The following is a 19,257-nucleotide window of genomic DNA, read 5'->3' as shown; positions in this document are numbered from 1 at the left end:
AGACAGACCAATGGGACATCAGATCTGCCACTACCAGAGTTGAGTCTGAAAGCTAGACAGTCATGGGGGCTGTCTAACGCATTGACAGTGGACAGGACTTTACATGTTCAAGACATCATGGGGATGTGTCCTCTCTTATTTATGGAGACCTTAAGAAGTGTGGTCTTTTTATCCTCCCTGCTGCTGCTACCGTGTGGCATCTAGCGAGCCTGCGTCTTTCCTGTGGCACCATGTCGGGGTGCGTCCAGGACCTGATGGCAGTGCCATGCTTAGATCTCGGGATCATAAGCTCACCTCTAAGCCCTGGGAAAAAAACTGATTAATCCAATGAGCTGTCTCTGTAATTAGTATTGCTGTGCGTAGCTTGACCCTTAAGAAAATGCTCTGTTGCCAAAGTCTTGCAGTCTGGAGTCTCCAAGGCAGTATTATCGAATTCTGTTGTCCTTTCCCATCTCTGTACCCTCACTCAGGGGAGCAGAGCACATGTGGTCCCTTTCAAGACCCCGTGGTTCCTGAAACTCCCCTCCTACCCTGCCCTAAAGGCTTTGCGAAGCCAGATCCAGACCTGGCTCTGTGGAGAATAAGCTCCCAGAGGCAAGTGTGGCTCCCAGGGAAGGCCATGGTTCCCTTAGCAGTGAGATTAAAGGTGCTCACAGGTCACCTTACTGCTAGGAACTCAAACTTGGGGCCACAGTGATCAAGGTTCAGGCTCTGGCTTGGTCACTGGCAGGATAAGCGGTGGTAGGCTAGGAACCACAACTTCCGTAAGCTTCTTTGAGTCTACAGTAGGGTGTTACAGTTTTCTTCCCGTGGAACTCTCATATGGGGTGAGAGCATGTGGCAACATATTTTAGCATGGCGCCTGATACCTAATAAGCCCTTAGTGTAGTATGATTAGCAATATAGTAGCCACTAATTTCCATTGGCTTAGACTATGCTGTAGTTTGGATTGTGACCCTCAAGGTCCACATGTTAGAAGATTGGTCCCTTGGGTGTCCCTCTTGGAAGGTGGGGCTTAGTAGGACATAGTTCAAGATGTCTTTGAAGGGGGTTATGGGACTCTCACCCCATTCTCTTTCTGTCTCTTACTTCCTGTTCATAAAATGAAGAGTCTCCTCTAACATAAGCCCATTGTTGCTGTCTAGCACCCGCCAGGGACCCAAAACAATGGTCCACATTATCAGGGACCAGAAACACCAAACACAGCATCAAGATTAACCTTTTTTTCTCTCTAGTTGTCTGGCGTATTGTATTATGCTGAGAGAGCTGACTAATACAGAACTTAAAGAAAAACTCTTACTAAGCACTCAAATGCTACGGCCTAATCCACTGATCACAATAGTTTGATTCAGAATAAGTTCAGAATTTTTGAGGGCCAGATCAAGGCATCAGCAGGATCCACGTCCTACTAGCACCTCCAGAAACCCAGTGTTCTGCCTCTGTGGTAAGAGTACCACTTCCAGCACTATTGCTGATTGACGGTTTCTCAGACAGATCCCACTGAGCTATGCTGACCCCAAGACCAAGCCTTAGAGCGTAAATCCATCAATGGCCTAACTTTACAGTTTGTGGTGGGTCCTCCCCGACCACTTCCTTCTGAGAGTTTTTAGGATAACAGTTGGCATTTTGATCGTGAAGGGTATTGAGAGAGTGGCCTGGTCACAGAACACAAAGCTGCCCTGGTGAGATACCAACACTCCAGCCAGAAAGGGCACAGCCTGGCAGAGCCCGCTGTCATCTGCTGTCACCTCTGAGCAAAACGCAGTGCTGAGAGTGAGGGTTCGTTTTTAACATTTCATCTGGCCCTAGAATAAATAAACAAACAAGCAAAATAGCCGTCAAAAGTTGAGTGGCTTTTCAAAAACTATGGGGATAGAAACTGTCACACGTTCATCCTTCCTGTCCTGATTACAGTGCACACCGTCCCTTCTTCCTCAAGCCCTCTCCTTATCCCGTGAGGAGACGCTGAGGCTCATCAAGGAAAACACGCGACTGGCTGCTGCAGTGTGCTCACTATGACAGGGACTTGCGAATCAAATGATCTCTAGGACTATCCCTATCAGAAAAAAAGATAGAACCACCACACCAGGCATAATTCTGCATTCAATCACAGGGATAAGAGAGGAATTTCGTTATGTCTCTATAGCAACCAACATTTTATCTCAAATTCGTATTCTGGCAGCAGCCGAAGCTATAGTTAATTTTTTTTTCTGAGGAATTTCAGAGTTTTCTCATTTGAATTAGATTTTTTAAGTATCAGCTAAAAAATGTGGTGTTTCCCCCCCCCCACTTCCTCCTTCCAGGCAAGTTGTAACATGATGGGGTGAGTCTTCAGTCAAGGACATCTCTTAGCACTGCTGAAGCCATCTTGCCTAGCTGTCAGTAATCGTGTCTCTGTGCTGGCTTCCTCTTGTGTATCTGTGGCAGTCTATTTTCTGTTGCTGTAACAGAATAGCCAAGCAAGCTAACTTTATAGGGAAAAGAGGTTTTCTTAACTCATAGTTCTGCTGGTTCGTGGGCCAAGACCATATGACCATCATTGGTCACCACAATGGCAAGTAAGCACTGGAAGGAAGGGATTACACATGAAAATAGAACCCAGAGGGTGATTTGGGGGTTAGCTTTACTCACGACAACTCACTCTTGAGACTTCAGGGTCTCCATAAGAACTACCTTAACTCCTCAAAAAGCAGATCCCCCAGGGACCAAAAGTCCTCCCACAAGGCCCCACCTCTCAGCACCAGCACATTAGGGGTCAAGCCCCCAACAATAGACCCCTTGGAAACCATATCCAAACCACGAAAGTATCGTATCCCCAAGCCATTCCCCAACCATGGGATCCGTGGAGGTTTTCGTGGATAATCACTGTCTCAACTGACTGACCCTTCCTAGGCCTGCAAGCTCCCTCAGCTCCCTCCAGGTCCATCCTGGGGACCAGGAGACTATGAACCCTCCATGTGGTGACCCCTTGACTGCTGCCCAAATGTGTCTATACAGAGACTCTGTAGTTAACAAGCCCATAGAGCAGGCACGAATAAGGAACGGGCTAAAATACTGACAAGCCCGTGCAGACCTGTGTGCTAGACAGAATAGTATTCAACCAAAGATGCCACAATTACAACAGAGCACGTGGCTGCATCAAAGCCACAGTGATCTAAGTTGCTGATTGAATTAAGATTCCTTCCAGTCAATCCCGAGGCTGGAGCCTACAGAATGATCGTGACAGGTGGCACAGCGGGAGGAAGGCTGCAGACCATCCACCCCCCCCCCCCACTTTGTGTGTGGAAGGAAGTGAGAGACAACAGGGTGTGGGTTGTTTCTGGAAGCTGGCAGAGTAAGAGTCCCGATTCTCCCCAGGAATCTCCAGGAAGGAACACAGAGGTGGAGACCTGGGTGTCAGCCCAGCGAGAGACCCTTTGAAGACTTCTGATCTCTTTAACTGTAAGATAATAAATGTGTGTTATTTTAAGCCACTGGGTTTGTGGTCATTTGTTTTAGCAACTGCAGGAAACAGTTATTTTTCAGTGCTAGGAACTGAACTTGGGGTTTAAAGCATAGAAGGCAAGCACTCTACTCCCAAACTATCCTCCCAGTCCAAATCTATCCTATGGGTCGTTGCTTTGCCTGAACTCTCTGCTTTAAGACATCAGACAGAGACCATCTCAGACTTCCATTCTGGCTCTCACTGTGGAACCCTTCCTCCCAACACTCACCCTTCCCAGGAGCAGGTCTTGGCCAGTGTTCTCTCCAGATTCGTGTGGAAAGTGTAAACCCTGTGTTCTGAGTCTCGCTGGACTTTCACTACAGAAACCTGTGTTTGGCTACAGAACCCTGTGTTCTGAGCCATGCTAGGCCAATCTATCCCTTAGCAGCAGAAACCTAATAGACGGTAGCTTCATCACACTGGCGTTTGGTTTTCTCTTTCATAAAAGGTTATATGAGTTAAATTTATGATCATTGTCTTCATCACTGTTTTTTTTTTTTGTTCATTTGTTTTTCATCTTTGTTTTGTTTTTGTTGTGAAGAGACACCATAACCAAGTCAACTCTATGAAAGAAAGCATTTAATTGGGGCTGGCTACAGTCTCAGGAACTTAGTGCATTTTCATGTGGTAGTGTCTCAAACATGGAGAAAGCTGGGCTATGCTGAAACTTTCTCTCTGAAAGTCACATTTGGGGGCAATGCTGCCTTCTGTCCTGGTTAAAGACACATGGCTGTGTCTGCCTCTGCCCAGAGCCTGAGTTTCTTTCTGCCTGTCACCCATGTTTGAAATCATTAGTGTTAAACGGATGGGGTAGCATATTGCCTGTGATCCTAGTACTCTGGAAGCCAAGGCTGGAGGATTGAGCAATGGTGGCCATCCTGAGCAAGAACCTATGAAAGGGAAGAGGGGAGGAGGAAAGGAAGGAAGGAAGGAAGGAAGGAAGGAAGGAAGGAAGGAAGGAAGGAAGGAAGGAAGAAGGAAGGAAGGAAGAAGGAAGGAAGGAAGGAAGAAGGAAGGAGAGAGGGAGTGGGAAAAAATCGTTAGACAGAATACCAGCAAGGGTGCAGAGTGAGTCACCAGAGGAAGTGATATGCATTGATTGGTTGTTTTAGAGTCCACTAAGGACAAAGGCAGACACGGACATCAGACATGTGTGGAACTGGGGGAGCGGGAGTAGGAGGCAGTTGTAGTGAAATCTTCAGGAGAGCCTGGGTTCCTGATGCAGACAGATGAAAAGCCCCAAGGGTTGTCTCAGTGTCAACAAGTGGGCTGTTAAGCAGAGCGAGATGGGGCCCTGCATGCAAGGACGAGACCAGTCACGGAATATGCGCATTCTGAGAACAGAGGGAAGGGCTTTTCTGTGTTCAGCAAGTGGGGTGAGTCCTGGGGAATGAACCGGTAAAGGTCCACAGGGCCAGCTGGCCAGGACCAGCTTGAGGACATATCAGGAACTTGAAGGGAAAGCCCTACCGCAAATATCAAATGAGTCTGGGGTGGATTTCCCTTGGCTGGGGATTGCTACTCATTCCTCTCCTCCCCTGAGCCTGCAAGACCATCTGTTTATATTAAGAGTTCCTGGGGCTGGAGAGATGGTTCGTTGGTTAAGGGCACTGGCTGCTCTTGCAGAGAGAGCAGAATTTGATCCCAATTACCACTCAGCCATCAATAACTCCATTCCCAGGGGGCCAAACACCCTCTTCTGACCTCCCAGGGTGCTAGGCATGTAGCACACAGATATGCATGTGGGCAAAACATCCACACATAAAATAATGTAATAAAATAACAATTAAAAATAAATAATAGCTAGGTGGTGATGGCTCACACATTTAATCCCAGCACTTGGGAGCCAGAAGCAGGCAGATCTCTATGAGTTTGAGGTCAGCCTGGTTTACCTAGTGAGTTCTATGACAGCCAGGACTGTTACATAGAGAAACCTTGTCTCAGCTGTAAAATCCGTTAACTCCAGAACTTAAGTCCTTGAATTTGGAAGACAAATGCTTGCCTGCATGGTTACTGAACACAGAGAAGAGATGAAATCCCAGGAAAAGCCCTTGGGTTCGGTATAGCTCTTGACGCCTGACTAAAGCATCAAGACATGTTTTAGAAAGAATGTGGTCCTCTCCCTGGACATTAAACTTGCAGCCCTTGCTCAAAACGCCCTGAATCTCTTTGACTGTTCACTTCTCTCTGACAGTCAACAACATTTACATTCTACTCGGAGTTTACTGGAGCAGAAAAATGAACGGCTGGTGCTGATTTTGTCTTGGGTTTTGGGGGTTTTCTTGTTTGTTTGGTTGAGTTTTTCATTGTTGCTTTTGGTTGTTTTTTGTTTGTTTTGTTTTTGTTTTGTTTACTTCTTTGTTTTTATTTCAGGACAGGGTCTTATGTAGCCTAGACTGGCCACAAACTCACCTTCTACTTAAGGAAGGCCTTGGCCTTGGCCCCTCCATCCTCTTGCCTGTGCCTTCCAAGTGCTGGGATTACAGATGTGCGCCACACCATGCCTGATATGTTACTGATTTTTTTTAAAAAAAGAATACTATTAGTACTAAGAATGATGAAAATTTCTAGAAAGTAATGCCCAACACAATGACTAAAGTAATCCCTAGTTATATCTCTGATTCCTGCTGAATGAATTTATTTTGGCCTTCTTGCTGAAAAGGGATACATAGATAAACAAATAGTTGGACTGGTGGCTTGAATACATCCTCCCAAGACAGGTGGTGGAAACTTGTCCTAGAGGAAGCAGCCTTGTGAGAAGGAACCTGTAAGAGGTTCTCAGGGCTGGGTGTGGTGGTGCACACCTTTAAAGTCAACACTCTGGAGGCAGAAGCAGGTGGGTCTCTGTGAGTTCCAGGAGTTCCAGGCCTGTGGAGGCTACCTACTGAAACCCTGCCTTAAAAAAAGAAAACAAACAAAAACAGGTGAAATCAGTTCCTCACGTGTTGTGGGAACTCATTCAGCCAATAATCTTTGGAATACCGGCCCATTGTGGTGCGGTCTGAGGGACTATTAGCACAGACAGGAAGCCTGTTCATCCCTTTCCCCCTTTCTTTCGGTTGGTTGTTGGAGTTTGATTCTCAGTTCCCAGCGCCCACAGAGCAGAGGAACGCTGCGGCTCTTATTGTGAGTGTTCCACAGTAAACATTCGTTATCCTTTATTACGGACTCTCGTGAACCTCCTTAACGCTACAGTCCTTGGTGCATTAGTGCTTTTATCTTGGAATGTGAGATGGGTTCCTGCCGACCAGACCAGTCCGAGCCAGTCTCCTTTCTCCTCCCCTGTCCCCCCACCCTCCTCGCTGCTCCCGTGAACCTTGAGTAAGCAGTAAGCACACCCGTGCTTTATCTTTCAGGAGGTAACAGGGTGGGAAGGACCTTATCAAGTGTGAGCCCTTTGACTCTGAACTTCGCAAACTCTAGAATTGCAGGAAATAAATCTCAGTTCTTTTAAATCACACGGTCTTGGGTATTCTCTTACAGTAGCACACAATGGATGCAGGCAGCTCTATGAAATGATGGCTGTGTGAATTTGCATCCCATCCTACAGCATCATGTTGCAACCTTAAATATATGCAATAGAACATCTAAATAAAAGAATTTAAAGGAAACATGTAGCTGAATTTTAAAACAAATAAGTTTTTTTTTTTTTTGAGGCCGGGTTTCTCTGTAGCTTTGGAGCCTGTCCTATAGACCAGGCTGGTCCTGAACTCACAGAGATCCACCTGCCTCTGCATCCCGAATGTTGAGATTAAAAGCGTGCACCGCCACCATCTGGCTAAGCACATTATTTAAGATGAGACTCACTCAATTCAGGCAGTCACCCCGCCCCCTTAAAGCTTTTCTGTAGTTCAGAGTAGCCCAGAGTCTATGAAACATTTTGATTTATTTATTCATGAACCCATTGACTTTGTGAATTATTGGAAAACCAAGAGCAGGATTTCAACCAGTATAGCAGACTTACTTTGCTTCAGTTTCCTGTGTGAAGAAGGTACAGTACCCCTACTAAAGCTGCAAACTAGGGTTAGGCACCAAACCTAGTAATTGGTGTAAAATTATTGGTGTACAGAGATCCTGAGTTCAATGGCTAACATTGAAAAAAAAAATGACAGTTAAACTTTAAAAGGTAGGTATAAGGTTAGAGAGTTGGCTCAGCGGTTATCAGCGGTTAAGACTGCTTACTGCTTTTCCAGAGGCCCCGAGTTCAGTTCCCAGCAACCACACCAAGCAGTTCACAATTGCCACTAACTCCAGCTCTAGGGGATCCCACCCCCTTATCTGGCCTCTTTGAGCACCAATTTATGTGCCAAGCACACACGCGCGCACGCGCGCACACACACACACACACACACACACACACACACTTTCAAACATAATAAGTCTTAAATAAATAAAGAACAGGTGTGGTATCACACTCTGATAATGCCAGCATTCAGGAGGGAGCAGAGAATCAACAGTTTGGAATCAGCCTGACCTACAGAGGGAAGTCCCTGTCTCAGACAGAAGAAAGAAGGGTAAAAAAATGAAAGAAAAAGCATCACCTTCAAGAATGTGGGTAAGATACAGATAAACACCAAAATAATGAGATTTACTTTTAAATACTGTAAAGTATGGAATTCAATGGTGCCTTCTATCAGCTATTCTGACTGGAAACAGCAGAAGCCGATACTCTGTTGCTTAAACAGAAAGGGATTCATGCTCTGGCACCTGGACACAAAATGTTGGGAAGCCGGTTTTTCAAGTTTGGATGGAACCCAACCAAGAGCCATCTGCTCTTTATCCCTCACAGGGTTGTTAAACAAGGGTTTCATTACCTACCCTACCTTGCCTCCGCATCCAAGACCCCCCCCAAAAAAAAAACAGACCCAGAGGCTGCCCTGTAGCTGTCATAGCCAGTGACACGCAGGTCTGTAGCCCACAGGGCATGCTGGGAGGTCATGGGCTGTGATAAATGGGTCAATCTGTCATCCAGCAAGTCAAGCCACATCTTTTAAGATCAAACATCAAATGAAACCCATACTTTCTTGATGGGGTGGGGGGGCAAAATGTGATCCCCTTTCATGTCCACAGCGGTGGTGGATCAAATGACTCTGGGAGAAAGGCAGAAACGACTGAGTGTTTGCCAGGGGGAGCAACCTGCAGGCAGATGAGACAGGGCAGGCAGGGGGAGTTCGGAGGGAGTGTGGGGTCTGGTGGTTCTGCTACATACCATTAGTATTGCTTCTTAGTGACGGGCATGTGTACGTGCCTCTCCACATGCGTGGCAGCGTCTGGTGCGCGGGAAAAAAAGAACATGGTCCTCTGTCAGTGATTATGTCTGGGTCTTAGAATGGGGCATCGTTTTATTTTCTTTTTAATCTTTTCCTGGGTTTCATTTTCCATTAGCTGCTTTCCACAAAGAGAAAACAAAGATGAACGCCCCCTCACAATTAGATAAAAAGCAAAGCTGGGGATGTCATTCCGTTCTAGTGTTTGCCCAGCTCTCCCCAGCTCCTGGGTTTGAGCCCCAGCACCACAAAATAGAGATAACGAAAATAACTTCTAGAAGGGCGACTTATAATAAAACAGAAAGAAACCTGTCACCAGGGTTATTAGCTATGATGATGTTGTAGTCATGGTTTCCTTTTGCTCATTGGGGTTGTTTTATTATTATTATTATTATTATTATTATTTAGAAATAACTTCAAAATTAAAGAAAAATTTGAAAAGTAAAAGTAACATAAAGAATTCCTGACTCTGCCCTGTGCCCAAATCATTTTTTGTTGACTTCAATTTTATCCCATTTATTCTGACACCTACGCCATGGTCATTTAACAGAAGCAGCTAAGAGGGTTGCCACTCCTACTGAGGACCTAAGTTCTCTTCCCACTGCCTGCCTGAGTAGCCTCACAACCACCTGTAACCCCAGCCCCAGTGGACCTAACTCCCTCTTCTGGCCCCCAAGGTCATCCACAGGCACAGACCTGTGTGTGTGCACACAAAATTAAAATAAATCTAAATAAAATATAATAACCCCCCTGTAGGAATAAATGTGTGGTGAAAAGAAAACCCATGAAAGGTCATGGTGGTTGTTTTTGTTTGTTTGTTTATTTTATTGACTTTTCAAGACAAGGTTTCTCTGTGTAACCATCCTGGTGGTCCTGGAACTCACTCTGTAAACCAGTCTGGCCTGGAACTCACAGAGATTCTCCTGCCTCTGCTTCCCCAATGCTGGAATCAAAGGTGTGTGCCATCACTTTCCGGCGGGGTCCTGGCTGCTTGCTCCACCACCGCAGGGCGGGGTCCTGGCTGTTAAAGCTAAACAAGAGCGTAGGAAACTACACTTATTTCTTTGCCTCTGGGGGAGAGGGGCTTTAACTTTTTCCTGTAATAGAAAATTATCACGAAGCAGCCACAGCATTCTTTAAAATTCAGCAGCTTAAAAGTCACACTGGAGAATTTCCCTGACTTGGCTGGAGATTAATCACTGGAGAGTTAGCCAAGCCATCACAGCAGAAAGAACCTGAAAGTCTGCCATGGAGTTAATGTTTCAATTCACTGAAAGCCTTTAGATAGAACTGGCTGTGTATGACTCGGGAGTTGAGGGAAAGCTTATCTTAGCATATGCTGAGGCCCTGGGTGCAGTCTCCAAAGCCAGAAAAAAAAAGAAAAAAAGGTAACTGACGAATTTTACTGCCAAAGCCAAGACCACTCTTTGGAGCAGAGCAGGAAATACTTGCCTGAGCTTGCTGAGTCCAGTTGTGACATTTGCTCCATTTATAAGGTGACATTTTCACCTTGTCCTCAAATGAACCAATTATTTAATGGTTCGATTTCTTTCTCTTTCTTTCTTTTCTTTCTTTCTTTCTTTCTTTCTTTCTTTCTTTCTTTCTTTCTTTCTCTTTTTTCTCTCCCCTCTCTCTGTCTCTGTCTCTCTCTCTCTCTTTCTGGACTGTCCTTCAATAAAATGCAAAGAAAAAATCAGTGCAAATCACAAGGTCATTCTGATTCTTTTTATGTCTCCTAGAGTAAGCCTTGCTAATATAATGCTATATTCTCCACCCAGAGGCAGTCCCATCTACTAGTTTTTGTAACATGTATGACGTCAGACTCAGCATGCTGATGTGTACGCACATGATGGGGAGTCTTTCCTGTGCAAGCGTGTGTTTGTTTTCCCAATACATGCCCCTTGCCATCCTAGTTTGGGGAGGCCCTGCTTGAAAAATTCTTTCTTACTCACTATACTGAGTCTGTCTTGATTCTTTGAGCTCTTGGCTATGCCTATGGGCTCTGTTCTCACCACAGAGTGGGCCTACCTTGCTTGGTCAAGGAGATGCTTAGCCCTCCTCCTTTGCTACCATCAAGAACAAAACAGGCACACACAAATGCAAGGCACACACACACACACTTCTAAAAATTTAATTTAAAAAAAAGCAAAATTACATCAGTTTATTTTATGACTCTAGAATCAGGTAACACTTTATTATATAAAGTAAAATAAATAACCCCCTGAAAAAGGTTGGTTTTGTAAGAAGAAAGAAGTGAGAAAGAAAAGAAGAACTCAAAGGGAAAAGTGGATTGGTCATTTCCCTGTTCCGTTCCTTGTACAGCTGTGGCAGGAAGAGACACCAAAAGAAAGCTATCTGCTTGGTTATCAGGTTAGTCCAGGTTAGCCTCTGCGTGTAAAGATTAAGGCAGAGGGACTTTAAATCTACGCACTGAAACTGGCCTGTTCGGGAAGTTTCGGTTGGTGAAGTGGACTTAAGCACTGGTAAAGTCTATTCTCATTTGTAGCCTGACCTGTTGGGACCTAGTGTTGGCGTTCGTTCTAAACAATGCCGTCTGTGATGACCTCAAACTCACTGAGATCTGCCTGCCTCTGCCTCCTGAGTGCTGGAATTAAAGATGTGTGCCACCACCACCTGCCTTTATCTTGCTGTGGGACAATGGTCTTGTATCCTGCCACTTGTATCATTTTAATAAAACGCTGATTGGCCAATAGCCAGGCAGGAAGTAGAGGTGAGGCAATGAGAACAGGAGAATTCTGAGAAGACGGAAGGGTCAGTCTGCAGTAGTCACCCAGACACAGAGGAAGCAAGATAAGAACACCTCATAAAAAGGTACCAAGCCACATGGCTAACACAGAATAGAATTATGGGTTACTGTAAGATGTAAGATTAGTTAATAAGAAGCCTGAGCTAATAGGCCAGTCAGTTTATAATTAATGTAGAGCTCTGTGTGTTTCTTTGGGGCTGAACAACTGAGGGATCGGGCAGGAAAGAAACCTCTGTCAACATTACCTTACATTTTTAAATGAACTGCATAGGTACAAGACCTTAAACATGAGCAAAAACATATATACAATATGATGTAACAAAGATAACCTTAAATTGTTATCAACATACCAAATTTTTTAAACAAGAGTAACAGTTTAACAGTGTGCTATAACAAAACTTACCTTAAGTTTGTATCAATATACAAAAGTCTTTTAAACAAGAGTACAAATATATATATTTATACAGTTTAACAAAATTGAGTTTGAATTTGTACACATATACCAAAATCCATGCCAATACAAAATATCTGATATTAATAGGTGTCTTTTTAGCCTATATTCCCCTAAATATAACAAATATCCATGACCTACAAAATAGCCAAAGACCACCACACCCTCTTTTCTCTTGGGAATGCAAATAATGTGTTCTCTAGATTGCTTCCTGCTGAATGTGGATGAAATACTTTTAGGGTCCCAGAGAGAAAATTTGAGATAATGGCCAAGTCCTGGGAAGATCAGTTATAACCTCCTTAAACTTGACAGAGGATATCTGTCAAGTTTAAGGAGTCTCACTACTTGGAGGCTCATCTGTAACTCCATTGCCAGAGTAGGACCTGGCTCCCTCTTCGGACCTCTATGGGCACTGCACATACATGGTGCATAGATATACACATATACATGAAATAAAAATAAATATATTTTCAAAATCTAACTGTCAGCCAGGTGGTGGTACACACCTTTAATTCCAGCACTTGGGAGGCAGAGGCAGGTGGATCTGTATGAGTTAGGGGCTAGCCTGATCTACAAGAGCTAGTTCCAGGACAGGCTCCAAAGCTACAGAGAAAGTTGGTCTCAAAAAACAACAACAACCACCACAACAAAAAACCTAACTGTCTTCAGATGGGCACACTCGTGCTAGCCTTCCACTGTCTGAAGGTAAAGTTATCATACAATAATTTAAATACCTCGATCATTAAGCTCTTGGATAGGGTTCTACTCAGCCTATCTTTTTGCAGTACAAAACAGACACCCGAGACTGCCATGTGTTAAAAGTCCTGGTGAGAAACTCCTAATTACTTACATAATGGCTCCCGATAATGCCCATGCCCTGGCCCACTGAATCTGTGACTGTTATGTTAATGGCCAGGAGTAACTAGGTTGCCTATGGAGCTCAGATTGTTCATCTGATGACCCCGAGACCAACAATGTGTCCTGGATTGTTGGAGTGGGCCCGTGTAATCTCTAGGGTTCTTCACCCAACAGAAGGAGGCAGACAGTTGAAGTTAGGGTGAGGAGAGAGACTTGAAGATGGCGTTCTGTTGGCTCTGGTGGAAGCAACCAGAAGCCAAGGAAAACAGACTCTGGGAAAGAAGCCGGTGTCCCTGTCTCCAGCCTTCTGGCACTATGATGTAATCCAGGGGACCCACGTGGATTTCCGACCTCCCGATGTGTGAAATGACACATCTGTGTCATGTGAAGTGTCTGCTCTGTGGTAACACACTATAGCAACAACAGGAAACCATTACACTTTCAGGGTCTAGGCTTTCTCATGTGTGGGGGAGTAGGTTCTCTGATCTGACAGTCTATGGTTGCAAATCTTCCTGAACCAGGAAAGAGTTGTTCAAACCAAGACTGTGGGTTCAAACCACGGCCACTTCTGAAAAACCTCACATGCTGCTCGGAACTGGCAGTCAATCAATTAAACACAGCAGAGGAAACTCAGATAAAACAAAGATGACAACATATTAAAAGGGCAGTGGACCCGGTCTTCTTTAAAAGAGATACATATATCCACACAGACATAGATAACTACCTCCTTTAAAAGAGATACATATATCCACACAGACATAGATAACTACCTCCTTTAAAAGAGATACATACATCCACACAGACATAGATAACTACCTCCTTTAAAAGAGATACATATATCCACACAGACATAGGTAACTACCTCCTTTAAAAGAGATACATATATCCACACAGACATAGGTAACTACCTCCTTTAAAAGAGATACATATATCCACACAGACATAGATAACTACCTCCTTTAAAAGAGATACATACATCCACACAGACATAGATAACTACCTCCTTTATAAGAGGTACATATAACCACACAAAACATAGATAATTATCTGCCCTCTGAGTACTGGAGTTATGTGGGGGGTCTGTCTGTCTGTCTGTCTGTCTGTCTGTCTGTCTGTCTATGTCTGTATGTGTGAAGGCCTTTCTTGGGGCTAGAGAGGTAGTTCAACAATTAAAAGCCATTACTACTCTTGCACAAGACCCAGGTTCAATTTCTAGCACCCACATCTGTATCTTCACTTATAGAATATCTGTTGCTGCTACTGACCTCCTCAGGCTCCTACACACATGTGGTGCACATACATACACTTAGATGTATATAAACACATAAAATAAATATATTTTGAAGATTACATATTAATGTCGTGACTATTTTAGTGTGGTAGCACACTTACCTATCAAGGGTTACACCTTGCCAGGCAGTGATGATTCATGCCATTAAACTCAAGACTTGGAAGGCAGAGGCAGTTGGATCTCTGTGAGTTCAAGGCCAACCTGACCTACAGACAGAGAAATCCTATCCCCAAAACAAAAACAAACAAATGAAAGTTATGCCTTGGTTTAATGCCTTGGTTTGATCTCCAGCACTACGATAAACAAAAAAATAAAATAAAAATTCTTTTAGATGGCACAGCTCTCAAGGGACTTGGCATCCCCAATCATGACTCACTGCACTTGCACTGGAGAAATGCAAATGTGCCCTTTAAAGGCTGGTATTTTTTTTGAAATTTTATTTATTCTACTTTAATTTTTGAGTAGGGAATTTTTGTCTGCAAGTATGTCTGTGCACCCAAATGTATAAATATTAAAATACATATAGGAAATATATAATAATTGCTTGATCTGAATGGAGGTTCAGAAGTCCTTGTTGCACAGTCTGCTTCAGTGTTTGGGAATCCTACAATAGGAACTAGAGGGAAGGGAGTGGAGGAACGGCTCAGAGGTTAATTGGTCTGTGCCTGCGGGATGCCCAGAGTTTTGTTCCCATCATGCACGGCTGGCAGCTCACAACCACCAGCAACTTCAGCTCCAGCGCATCTGACACCCTCTTCTGGACTCAGGTACCTGCAAGCAATCTGAGCGTGCACGCACATCACAAACACATACATATGTACATACATACATACACACATACATACATACATACACACATACATACACACATACACACACACATACACGCATACATACATGCATACATACACACATACATACACACATACACGCATACATACATGCATACATACATACACACATACATACATACATGTCTTAGGAAAAGAACTGTGGGATATACAACATACAATATACACTTGTATGAAAACGTTAAAGCCAAGGGAATTTGTTTTCAAAACTGTAAGGATTTATTCAATTCTTGTTCAAAACTTCACAGTGTAATTTTATTTCCCTCTATAAATAGAGTTTTCCTTTTTAAAATTAATTGTATCCCCCCCCAAGACTGTAAGAGATAGAGAAATAGCTGAGCGGTGGTGGCACACACCTTTAATACCAGCACTCAGGACACAGAGGCAGGGGGATTTCTGTGAGTCCAAGGCCAGCCTGGTCTACAGAGCTAGTTCCAGCCAGAGAAACAGAGAAACCCTGTCTTGAGAAACCAAAAAGAAAAAAAAAAGGAAAGAAACGGAAAAAAGAAAAGAAAGAAAAAGAAAAATACTAAGAAATAAAATCATTATCAGGTCCGGTAAGATAGTTCAGTGGTAGAGAGCTTGCTTACTACATCTAAGGACCTCATTTCAATTGCCAGTCCCCTTCCCCAAGAAAAGGAAAAAAAAATAATTGCAGTAACTCTAGTTTGTGGCAAATGTGATCCCATGTAAAACAGACAGCTACATTTCCAGTTAGAAAGCTTCCAGACGCAGGGTGACTCAGTGGGAAACGTCTGCCCTCCAGCTGAAGCCCAGTTTGGTAGAGGGGGGACTTTTGGTCTCAGCAAATCATAGATTTCATTTCTTGATTTTGCCAACAAAACAGACAAAAGTGAAACTCTAAAAATAAAAATGGAAACTTATGGACAAATGAAAAAAGGTAATTGGGCCATTCCCTATACCCAACATTCTTTGTGCTGGAGTAGACAGGAGCCGCAAGAAGTTAAGGCTGCCAAGCTTAAAGCTATGCCAACTGGTTTTTGCTAACATATTCCCATAAGAAACTATAAGAGACAATAAAGGAGTAACATCCTAATTAGTGTAAGGATAAGACCCGGTTAGAGAAAGAATGACAGACAGATTTACACACATTTCTTTTTACGCTTTTTTAAAAAAAAAAAAATTATTTTTATTTGTATTTAAACAGTAGCCAGATATGGCGGCACACAACACTAGAGAGTTGCTCGGCATTTAAGAGCACTTGTTGCTCTTGTGAGCACCCCAATTCAGTTCAAAGCACTTCATCTGTGTCTCCAGTCCCGGGAGCTCCAACGCTCTGCAGGCGCCAGGGTTACACTTGGTGCACAAACATATGTATGTGTAAAACACCCATACACGTAAGATAACAAAGTAAATATATCTAAAAAAATAAGTTTGCGTTCCCATGCCTGGCTTTTAAAAATCATAATTATTAATATTATAATAATCTATAAAGTTTTAAATGCTCAAATCACGTTTTAAATTAATCGCAATTTAAATCTGTACTGTCTTTAATACAGAAAACTAATTTGAATGCGAGGTGGAAGTCATAGCCAAGAGATCTGCTACCACCTAGTGGCGCTTATCTGAATTGCAGGAGAAGCCTAAGGTGAGAAATTTCTTCAAAGTTTTCCTCTCAGAAATTACTGGTTTGTACTATTACATTAAAAAAAAAAAAAAAAAAAAGGACTTTTCTTGTTCAGGTGAGGGAAAGGAAGTAAGGTGGCAAATAACAGGAACTTTTTAAAAAAGGACAAAAATCCAATAGAAATACACAAAAGACGTGAATAAATAATTTACCATTACAAAAGAGAAGAGACTATCTATAGAGTGAGCAGGTTCCTGTCCTGATGGGCTGAAAGCAGACTTCGGCAATAACTTCTCTGATGTTTTTAGACAGGGTCTCTCTGTGTAGCCCTGGGTGTCGTGGAACTCACTATGTAGAGCAGGCTAGCCTAGAACTCACAAAGATCCTCCTATCTCTGCCTCCCACATGCTGGGATTAAAGGTGTGTGCTGCCACACCTGGCTCCACTCCACTGCTTCTAAACAAAAAGTTTAGAAGTGGCTGGGCAGCAGCCTTAATACACTGGGAAGTGCTTAGTCTTACTGCAACTTCATATGCCAAGTCCTGTGGATACTCACCAGAAACCTGCCCTTTCTGAAACAGAAATGGAGGAGTGGGTTGGGGGATGGGAACAGAGAGGATGAGTGGGGAGGGAGTGGGAGGAGAGGAAGAAGGGGACGTTGCAGCCGGGATGTTAAATAAATAAATACATTTCCTTAAAAATAAAATAAATTAAAAGTGGCTGGTCAGCTGGCTCCGTTGGTAAGGCTTTTTGTGCACGGGCATTAGGAGCTGCTTTCTGAGGTCCAGAACCAGCGTTAAGGCTGGGTGCACACTCGTACATCTACAACCCCAGTGCTTTCACAGGGAGATAGAAGCCGGCAGGTCAGCGGGAGCCCTGTGTCTGGAGGCAAAATGACAGACGTGAGACTCGGAACGAGGTGGATATCAAGGACTAAGGCTCAGGGTTGTCCTCTGACCTCCACACCCAAGCTGCTGTAACATCTCGGGGGGGGGGGGGGGAGAAAACAGTAGCAAGCTGCAAGACCTGCTGATGAGTTGATTGAAAACATCCCTGTGAAGTGCTTAGTAAAACTGGAAAAGATAGAAAGCTGTAAGATTCGAACTACGGAGTCAGACTATGGGTGAATAATGGCTGAAACTGAGGTGCGCCCCCTTGCAGTTTTGAGTTTGCATTCCTTTCTAGCCGACTTTGTATATGATAAAGTAAGTGTGTGGGCTTATCTTTGAGGAGGGAAAAACCTGGCGTGGGACCGTGTGGTGCTTCAATAATTCTGTGATAGCTCATCTTGGCAAGGATAAGCCAAGTGCCAATGGCCACTTGGTGACAAGACTGCCTATCCAAAATCTGTGGAAGCTTCTTGGGTGGTAATAAACAGTTTATTATGAAGGCATTTCTTGAGGATTGCAATATGCTTTTATTGGACAGCTCAGAAAAGCAATGGTCTTAGGGGTATTAGAGGCAAAGCTAAGAGTATCTGGTTTGGGCCAAAAACAGTTTTGGACACAAACTAAAAAACTCCTTTAGGAAAGATCTTTGGAGATAGAGAGTATCTCAAGGGTGAGGGGAATGGCTGACATCAGATCATAAGGTTATGGAGCCTGGAAAGCATGGGATGCCTTCTACTGGTGAGCCGTGGGCTGGAATTTAGCTTGGGAAGGACTTCACTGAAAACATGCTCGCTGTCAGAATCTGAGCTGCTGCCAGACTCGCCACCAAGTTAATAATGCCCCTGGAATAACTTAAAACAAAGAAGTCTGCCTCTTTCCCTAGTGTGTGCTCCGCCTGTGTGACCTAACCTGCCTTTAAGAAACAGTGTAACCCTTTTCTAACTTGAACCTGGCAGAAGGGCTCCCGCCAAGAAGGGTGGCGAGAAGAAGAAGGGCCGTTCTGCCATCAATGAGATGGTGACCCGAGAATACACCATCAACATTCACAAGCGCATCCCTGGCGTGGGCTTCAAGGATCGTGCCCCCAGGGCACTCAAAGAAATCCAGAAATTTGCCATGAAGGAGATGGGGAGGGACTTCAGATGTGCGGATTGATACCAGGCTCAATAAAGCCGTCTGCATCAAAGGAATAGGAATGTTCCATACTTTCCCCGACGGGGAACCAAAAAAATAAAAAATAAAAAGAAATGTTCCATACTGTAACTGGGTAGGTTTGTTCGGAAAAACCTAATGAGGATGAGGACTCACCAAACAAGCTCTACACATTGGTAATTTATGCGCCTGTTACCACATTCAAAAATCTACAGGCAGTCAATGTGGATGAGAACTAACCTGTTGAATGTCAAATAAAGTTGGAGAACTGCCCAAAAAAGGAAACAATGTAATCAATCTTACTATGCCCTGCACTCCCCCCACGGAATTGCTTTTACAAATATTTATTTGTTTGTTTATTTATTTATTTATTTATTATGTATACAATATTCTGTCTGTGTATATGCCTACAGGCCAGAAGAGGGCACCAGACCTCATTACAGATAGTTGTGAGCTACCATGTGGTTGCTGGAAATTGAACTCAGGACCTTTAAAAGAGGAGGCAATGCTCTTAACCACTGAGCCATCTCTCCAGCCCCCCTAAATACATAGCTTTAATCTTAAACAATATACCCATTGGCGGTGGTGATGGTGGTGGTGGTAGTGGTGGTGGAGGAGGAGGAGGAGGGGGAAAGGGAGGAGGAGGAGGAGGAGGAGG

The 19,257-nt window shown here is 43.8% G+C and overlaps 1 pseudogene; it reads left to right on the top strand.

Moving 5' to 3' along the window:
- Nucleotides 1-230: 230 nt before the first annotated feature.
- Nucleotides 231-18,838, top strand: LOC126488729 (60S ribosomal protein L31-like; annotated as a pseudogene).
- Nucleotides 18,839-19,257: the final 419 nt, after the last annotated feature.

The sequence above is a fragment of the Alexandromys fortis genome, unplaced genomic scaffold (genome assembly GCF_014885135.2).
Source record: "Alexandromys fortis isolate MF-2015 unplaced genomic scaffold, M_Fortis_MF-2015_v1.1 scaffold_187, whole genome shotgun sequence".
NCBI lineage: Eukaryota > Metazoa > Chordata > Mammalia > Rodentia > Cricetidae > Alexandromys > Alexandromys fortis.
This window is presented reverse-complemented; position numbering and strand designations above follow the sequence as displayed.